The following is an 8808-nucleotide window of genomic DNA, read 5'->3' on the forward strand; positions in this document are numbered from 1 at the left end:
TCCCTTCCTGAGTGTAAAAATGTTAAGGGGATAAAATAAAAGGCAGTGCTAATGGCTGATTGAAACCCAAAAGCCCAGAGACATTTACATTCAGTACATTCACCCAAGGAAGCTTCTCTGCTGAAGGAGGGGAGATGACGCAGTTTTAGGCAACAAACATGATGCCTAACATCAACTGACTGAGTCAAGTGCAAAAAAACAACTCTAGCTTGCTTTCCTGATTTTTAACAGCCCTTTATTTTTACCTGGTGGCACTGTTTGTTCTTTAATATAATCTTCCTCTGAATGGTTGTGGTTTCTACAACAGAAATGTAACAACACACAGGGAGCTCCCTCCTTAGAATCAGCCTGACCTGAGTGGAAGCCAGAAAGCTTACTGGGTTATAATAATCCTGTGAAAATTTTTTTTTCACATGAAAATCAAGGTGGTTTAGCAGGTCTGGCACTGCACATCATGCCTTCTCAGTCCTGGCCTCAAAGAATTCATTAGCTACCTAACCTTTGGTATGGATCGTGAACAAGGGTGTATAGAGTCTGCACTGAGTTTTTTTTATCATTGCCACCATTCAGATTTATCCCCCATCTCCCAGTGAGTAACATGCTTGCAGGGGTCTGGCAAGCAGGACAGACAGAGGGCTGATCTGAATTCAGACTTCTATTTTTGGCATTCTACCTTGATAGCTGGTGTATTTCTTCATTACTACTCCATATGTAACCTTCAAGTGATAAGTGCAGGAAATAACCCAAATAAGAGTAATGGAAAAACAGGTTTCCTTTGCAGACAGTGATAAAAAAAAGTCTAATTTCCATTCCAGCTGGCACACAGACAGCCCAGGCCAGGTTTATCTGACAGTGCATCTGAGCTATGTTCTTCCACATCATTTGCCACTCTGAATTTTAACCAAGGAAAGTGTATTGACAAGGGAATTTGTTAAGAACTTTTCTTTATCTTGTCTATGCTATTGCCACATCTTCAACTTCATTGAAAATGGTAGGTAGTATAGCAAAGCTGAAAAATATAATTTACCTTTATTTCCATGATCTTTGAGCCAGGGCTTCCCAAACGCTCCCAAAGGTCACACACAGCCTGCAAAAGACTTGCAAAAGAAGCCCTTGCTTGAGATGTTGCATTTGATTTAGGTAATGCATTGAAGATCGATTTTGTTATATAGCATTCCTAACCTGATCACTCATGTTTAAGCAACTGTTTGTGAACCAAACTTGGAAGCCCCTGCTCAAAGATTTTCTAAATCTCAACTCCTTTTTAAAAGAAAATTATCAGTGTTCAATTCCGTTAAAAGGTAACATTTTGAGGAAATTTTGAGCAAAACACTCTGAGGGCTCTGATTTATGAAAGAGTGTAAAACCCACATATTCTGGTGTCCATTTCAATAAATGAGTACCTCTTACTGTATAGAACCTGGTATTACCATGGCAGTGCTTGTTACAATTACAAAGATAAAAATCCCCCTCCAATAGCATTAGTGAGAGGGTAAGACTCATGGATCCTGGAGTAAAGTTTTAAAGCTAAGAAAGAGTGATTTCTGTGAATATTTATGAGGAAAACTACATAGAATTGATATTGGAAAGGAGTCCAGTAGTGTATATGCTGCATTAATTAAATTGATACTTTCCAAAACTTTTTCTATTACACACACTACTCACCTTTTGATCAAACCTTAAAACATTAATAGTACCATGTTGAAACATAGAAAAAAATAAAATACCACATAGACTTAAATTTGTAATGGGGGAAAGAGAAAGCTGAAGGGAATAGGCAGTAACAAGGAAAGCATATCCAAACCAGGAACAGTAGTTTTTATATTACATTATAATTTTATCTAAAATTTGTTTTAATCCTTATGTAATCCCCAGCCCAGGTGAAGAACTGCATGTTGAGAGCAGGATTATTGCTGCACAAATATTTTTGCTAAGAGTTTCGCCTTGGAGGAAGTGAGCCCTGGCAGAGCCAATAAATTTTAAAATTTTGACAGTGTGGTGGAAAATTTTAAAATGCAAAGCTGCCATCAAACCTTGGCACAAACTGTGCCTTCAGTCACAGGTATTCCTTTCAGAAAAACTTGTGGCTTGGGCAAATCAAATAAGATCAAGCAGTACTCTGATAATACAAAAATCCCCAAGCTGGTCTAGGAACTGCCTGTTTGTTTCCTTGTACATTAGAACAAACCATATTTGTTCTTTCCCACCTCTCCCCCAAGATTCCCAGGTAAGTTTGCTTAACTTAGTCTTGTTGTTTCTTTCTCTGGTTGCCATGAAGGAATTTCAGCTTGCAGCACGAAACCAGCCCGGTTTGTTCCTCCTCACAGCACTTGCCAAGAGCACTGCTTTGACTTTGCAGGAGGGAAAATGGATTTTTTAGACGCCTCACTGACAACCCCCAACATCCTGCAGCCCAGCACGGGTAGGGAAAGTCCTACAGATCCTGCACAAAGCACTGACTCCAGGGATGCAGAGCAACAGCTGAATTTCTGTACAATTTCTGATACCAAAGATCTGCCCATGCTGTGCTGTAGGAGTTCTATTGTCCTTTTAGCTGACAGGAGTAGTCCAGATACTTTCACATCATCTTTGAATACTGAGTTTGAACAACCTGGGTATAATCACTGGGAGCTTTTTCTCTGAGAGATTAAATATGTAATATTTTATAACCCAGTTTAAACGTGTCCCATGCAAAATTCAGGATTGGATTTTCAATATGTAATTTTCTTTTAATTTTTAAATGAGCTCTTGCAACAATTTTTATTTTATTATCTGTATCTATGGAATGATGAGCAAATCAAAAATATTAAAATCTACAGATAATTTGATATTTAATCATTAATTTAGTCTTGTAAAATGAAATTTTAACCAATAATAAATTCAGATTTAATCAGAACTATATCTGTCACTATATCATTAGATTGCTGAGTTGTCAAATAACTGAAATCCATTACCCTTGCATAAACTTCTAGTTTCCAAGGCAATTTAGTCTCTAAGCTCTGAAGACCTGCCAGTTAAATAACTGTGGTTTCTTTTAAGCATAAGGTAGAGAAAACTAAAATCCAAAATAAAGGGAAAAAAGAGAATTATAGAACAGTAACAAAATGAAATTACATCAAACCATTTTTAATATAAACATAAATTCTCTACAAAAATAATAAAAAATGAATGTTTGGAAGAAATCTTAAATATTATTAGTAAACTCTACTGATTAACACACTTAAATCCAATGCTTTTTATCATTAATGAATGGAGTCCATTAAATGAGTCTCCAGATAATTTATTTCATTTTTTGCAAATCTACTCACATCAAGGTTTAGAAATAATGCAAAAAGAAGCCTACATGAAAAGAAAATTAAAATTATAACTGATTTGGTGGGAAGGGAAATGGACAACCATCATTTGCTCTTAAAGGAAATCTATTCCATTGACCCAGCTTTTAGAGCAAGGCAAAAAGAGTAAAACTATATAGATTATAGATCTGCAAATGGAGGGCTCATTTTGAACTGCATTGACTTTCAACTTGTGGAATAGGTTGTGAATAAACCCAAACAAACCGCCTCCCTCCAAATGAAGTTATGTGTGGTTTTTATTTATTGAGGGTTTTTGTTCCACAATAAAAAGAAAAATAAAACCCAAACAAATCCAAAACCAAATACCTCCTGTCAAAATGCCCAACCAAACAAACAAAAAAACCCAGAAAACCCAGGAAAAAGGGGTAAAGATTCCTCTTTCCTTTTTCTCATTCCAGTGCAAGGGAAACTACCATCTACTTACTATTATTCTTTTGTTGGACTTTTCCAAATTTTCTATTTTTGGAATTTCTCTTCCCTCTGCTCTCTAACAACTTTTCTTTCTTCAAATCTCAATCCGGGATGCTCTGCAAGATGCTTGATTATGAGAGAATATTACAAGGAATATGAAACAAAATTTTTGTGTGTGCATATATCAACTCCTCTGACTGTGGAAGAGTCTCAGGAAACTGCAGCTTACTGGGGTTCTTCCCTCCAAGGGTGAATACAGACCATGCTGTGGTTCAAGAGAGCTTAAGGCAAAAGTGTGTCTACAAAAAAAATAGAGATTTAGTTAATTTGGAAGTTTGGGCCACAAAAATTTGTCTCTTCCATAACAGATCTCCTTAATGTCACTGTTCCTCACCAGTGAGTTTGTTAGTCAGTCTGGATTGTTGTTGTTGTTGTTTTATCCATTTGTTCTTCTCACTCATCCCCTCATCCAGTCCAATGCTGTCTTTGCCTTTTTGACTGCAGGTAGTTGTTAAAATTCTGCCCTAACTGCTTCTTGTCGAGGGATTTGGTGGCTTGGGGGTTTCTGAAGGGGGGGAAAGGCATGTATTCTTGCTGTGCTACTGCTGTGCCTCTCACTTCTGTTCATCCCATCCACAATTCAGACAGATGGAACTCAAAAAAGATCCAGTGTAAGAGAATTGGAGCCAGGAGGTGTCTCTGTCGTGCAGACACTGATGTGAGCACTGCTGGGCAAATGTCTGTGGGCCTGGCTGCTGCCATTACCTTCATCCCCCAAAATGAAATAATTGGTAAGCAGGATTCCAGTAGGCTGTTAGTTGGCCTGCTGTATCCAGCCCCTTCTGTGTCAAGGGCTTTCAGACAGACCAAGAGTTATTCATGTGGCAAACATCTGGATTTACATAGCAGCCAGGAGGGCTAATCAGTTCTGGCACAGAGAAGGGACATGTGCAGAATAAAGCCAACAACCCTAAATCAGAACCTGTTCAGGGGTAGTTCATTACCACTACACTGTCCATCCAGCTGGAAAAGTGGAATTCAGGGAGAGGATTACAAAGAATTACAAAGATTTTAGAGGAAGGATTATTTTGGCTGCTCGATGGCACATGGACAATATCTAGCACCTTCACAGAAGCTTATTGTCTAAAACCATAATAATGTGTGTTCTGTTCCTAGGGCTGATTTATCAGGAAGGCAATGAAATGAATCAACATAAACTCCAAAACAGAAGAGCCTCATCTGACAGGGCTTACAGGAAAGCAAACAAGAAGCTTACAGCACTGCTAATGCACCCTTACATATTAACACTTACATATGGGCCAGCAGAAATTGTTTGTCACCATTCAGAGGCAGGAACAACAAATTGTACTCAAGCCTGTGGGAAACCATAGTTAGAATTCATTTAACACAAGCAATGGTTAGATCAAAGAAACTTTTATTTAAGACTAAAAGGGAGGTAAAACTGCAAGAGAAAACCTAAGAGAACTCAGATTCTGCTAGGTTTTCATATATTGTTGTGTATTTATTTGCTCATTTAGATACACAGGGAATCAATAAGAAAATAGGTTTTCCACAAAGGTGTTTAGTAAAGAAGAGGGATGAACTCTTTGCAAGCATGTGACATCATCCCTTTCCCCATGATACATGCCAGGCTCAGGAGAATATTCTTAAAATGTCTGCAAACATATGTCACAATCTTGCTTCTCTCAGGATACAGAACTGTTTTCTGGGTATTTAATTTGCTTTTGGTTTTACTGGAGGAACCAGAGATTGGCAAAATGTGCTGTGCAGAAGATGGAGTAACCACCACTTGCCATTTCAAAGTCAAAATTTTATGAAGGCAAGTGAGCTACCTGAAGGCACATGACTGCAGGATTTGATTTCATTGGGAATCCAATATTTGCATCTGCCTGTGAGAGGGGTAGAGTTAGGGTAGAAAGTAGAAGTGATAAGCCAAACATATCTTTTCCCATACTAGATGTTGATTAGATGAAGAATGCCTGCTGAGGTTGAATAAACAACAGTTGTTTCTGGCTTTTATTTCCTGAAGTTGGAAAAAGTTGATAGCTAAACAGTAACATGTTATGAAACAGTTTTGTAGTTTTAGTAATGTCTTCGTTTGACTTTAGCTCTAAAAATATTAATATAAAATGCTGAAAGAGCTAATGAGTTAGTGGTACTTCAATGTTTCTCTCACTGATGTCACAGAAGGGTTTATTGATTCTATTTAACTTCTAATTGGCTCACATTTTTAAATTACCATCATTCAGGTTAGAAATCAGTTTAAATGATCAATCAACAAAAAATAAGGTCAAGATTATTAGTGACAGAGTGGATAGGCAGATAAATAGATCAATAGAAAGAAATAAAGATAGATCAAGTAGAAGTTTAGACCAAACGGAAAAAGTAGGTCGACCTTTTTCCCTTTCTTAATTACATACCCACTGGCTTTTTCTGTGGGGACTTGAAATCTTGAAGTCTATTTCTTCACTGCATAATTAGAATTCTCAGATCTGACTGATCATGTCAAATTTTGAAGCAGAACAAATAGTGAAAACTGGGCACACTGAGATGTTGAGCCATCAAATTCCATTAGTAAAGTCACGGCTTAATAGAATCCTCTACTAATTCCACCAAGTTAAGATGTGGAGAACACTGAAATACTTAAAAAAAACCAACTTCACATTAATTAAACAAACTTGTGATAAATCAGTCTAGACTGGTGCATAACCCTAAAATTGAACTGTTAGATTAGCATGGTTATAAACTGACTGCACTTATATCTCAATCACTAATTACTGAAAACGCACTCCTAATTTAACTAATATCCCCAAATCAAGGATTTCTTTACTTGACTTTGTTCTATCACACCACTGACTCAGGAGCATTGTATAACATCTAGTAAGCTTCCCATTTTCACAAAGTGTGTCTGATCTTTTCTCAGCCACATCCAGAACATTTTATATTTTCTCCTTATTAGCCCAGAATAGGCTGCATTCTTCTTAATAATCACTAGGGATCACTCAGATTTCTGCACAAACTAGGACAAGTTATTTCACTGTTTTGCACCTTGGCTTTTCTGCCTGAAAATGAGGATGTTGATTTTTACCCTCTTTCCTTTAAATGAATTGAGAGATGTGTGCAAAATACTGCTTAATGTTAAACAGAACAATCATTTTATTTTCTGTTTTCCTATCAAAATAGCACCTCAGGTTTGCTGCTAAAAATTTTAAAAGTTATATTCCAGTTTTCTGTTTTAGGAAGAGTCTGACTGTACTGCTAACTACTCAGATTAACATCTGTGTCCTGAATTATGACTATATTATTTTTGCAGGGTTTCCCAAAGCTCCTTCCAAGGAATAGCTGGGTACAGGGACACCTCTATGTCTCTTTATATGCTTCCAGAGGCACCCACAGCTACAGCCTGAAAGGTGGGCAACCTTCTACATCTAAGTCTGTCTCCTTCCTTACCAATCCTGCCTCCTGACCACTGTGTCAGCCTTTGTGTCATTGGAAGACAGACAGCAAAAAAAGGTTGTATTCACCAGTGGTATCAGACTTCAGATGCTATGTGGATAAATAAGCCCTGCCATGATGATCCAGAAGAATAGTTTCTTGGGATAAGCTACCAGATGACTCATTCACTACACAGTGAAACTTGAGGAAGACAAGCAAGACAGTTTCTCCCAGTAGCAGAGGATCAGACTTCATGAATGAGGAGTTTCCATGTTTCCGTGAAAACTGAGCACTCATCCATAATTTTATAACATAGAAAACACATAAACATATAAAACTCTTCCATGTGTATTTGTCAGTAATATGGGACTCACCTTTCTCAAAAGGGCAAGAAGATCTTTGCTCATGAGCCTGCAGGGCTCACTGACAGAACTCTGCACTAAGGTAGGACAGGGGCAGTGGTTTTAAAGGAAAAGAGGGTTGATTTAGATCAGATATATGGAAGAAGTCTGTTACAATAAAGGTAGTAAAACACCAACACAGGTTGCCCAGAACGGTGGTGGATGCCCCATCCCTGGAAACATTCAAGGCCAGGTTGGATGGGGGGCACTGAGCAACCTGATCTAGTTGAAGATTTCTCTGTTCAGTGCAGGGGGCTTGGTCCAGAAGACCTTTAAAGGTACCTTCCAACACCAAGTGTACTGTGATTCTAAGAAAGTTTTGGGATATATTCTTTACTCTCTTTTTTTGTCTTTTAAACAACTTCCTTTCCTTTTCCTTTATTTTTCATGCTATATTTCACTATCCTCACTACTATGCACTTGCCCACAGTAGCAGTTGCTCTGCATTAGAGCTGATTAAAAGCATAAAGAAATGTATTGAAAAAAGAAGTTACTATAGTCACTCCTGAAATGTTTGCACAGCCATTTCATGCTTTCAGAAAGTTCAAAATAGTGGGGAAAAACACAAATGGAAAAAAGTTAGGAAGAACTGAAGAGATTCTTCCTGACAGTCAGTAAAAACATACATTTCCAAATATTTCTGCATTAGATTTTCAACTCCCATTTTCCCCCCAAGTCTCAAATGCCCACCTCTCAGACCAAGGTAGTTTCTCTTGTTTCTATTCACTTTTCCACGGTGCAGGCTGCTTGGTTTTTTAAGTCTGGAGAATTCTTCTACCTACAAACAAAAATCAATGCATATCCTCCTTAGAGCAGATAAGGGCTGCAATGGTCCTTCATCAGTCTTCTGATGATGTGTATTATTTTAGGTACCTGGTCTGTGATTCTGAATAGGGCAGAACAGATGAGATGTCTTTCTCTAGACACATTCCTCATCAGCCTTTTTGAACTCCCACCGGAAAGTTGCTGTTTATTCTCTCCTCACACCCACTCAGCCTCGCTGCGCCTCAGCAGCTGCCGTAAAATTCTCCCCCTGATGCTGATGCATAACTCACATCTGCATTAATCAGAGCATATATGGAGAAGCAGTGAGAGGGAAAATATACCCTCGAGAATTTGGAAGCTCTGAGAGCATCTAAGAATATGTGTTATCCTTTCCTTGAGTGTACTATTAAAAATAAAATAAA

This window comes from Corapipo altera, unplaced genomic scaffold, assembly GCF_003945725.1.
Source record: "Corapipo altera isolate COAL_440 unplaced genomic scaffold, ASM394572v1 65, whole genome shotgun sequence".
Lineage (NCBI taxonomy): Eukaryota > Metazoa > Chordata > Aves > Passeriformes > Pipridae > Corapipo > Corapipo altera.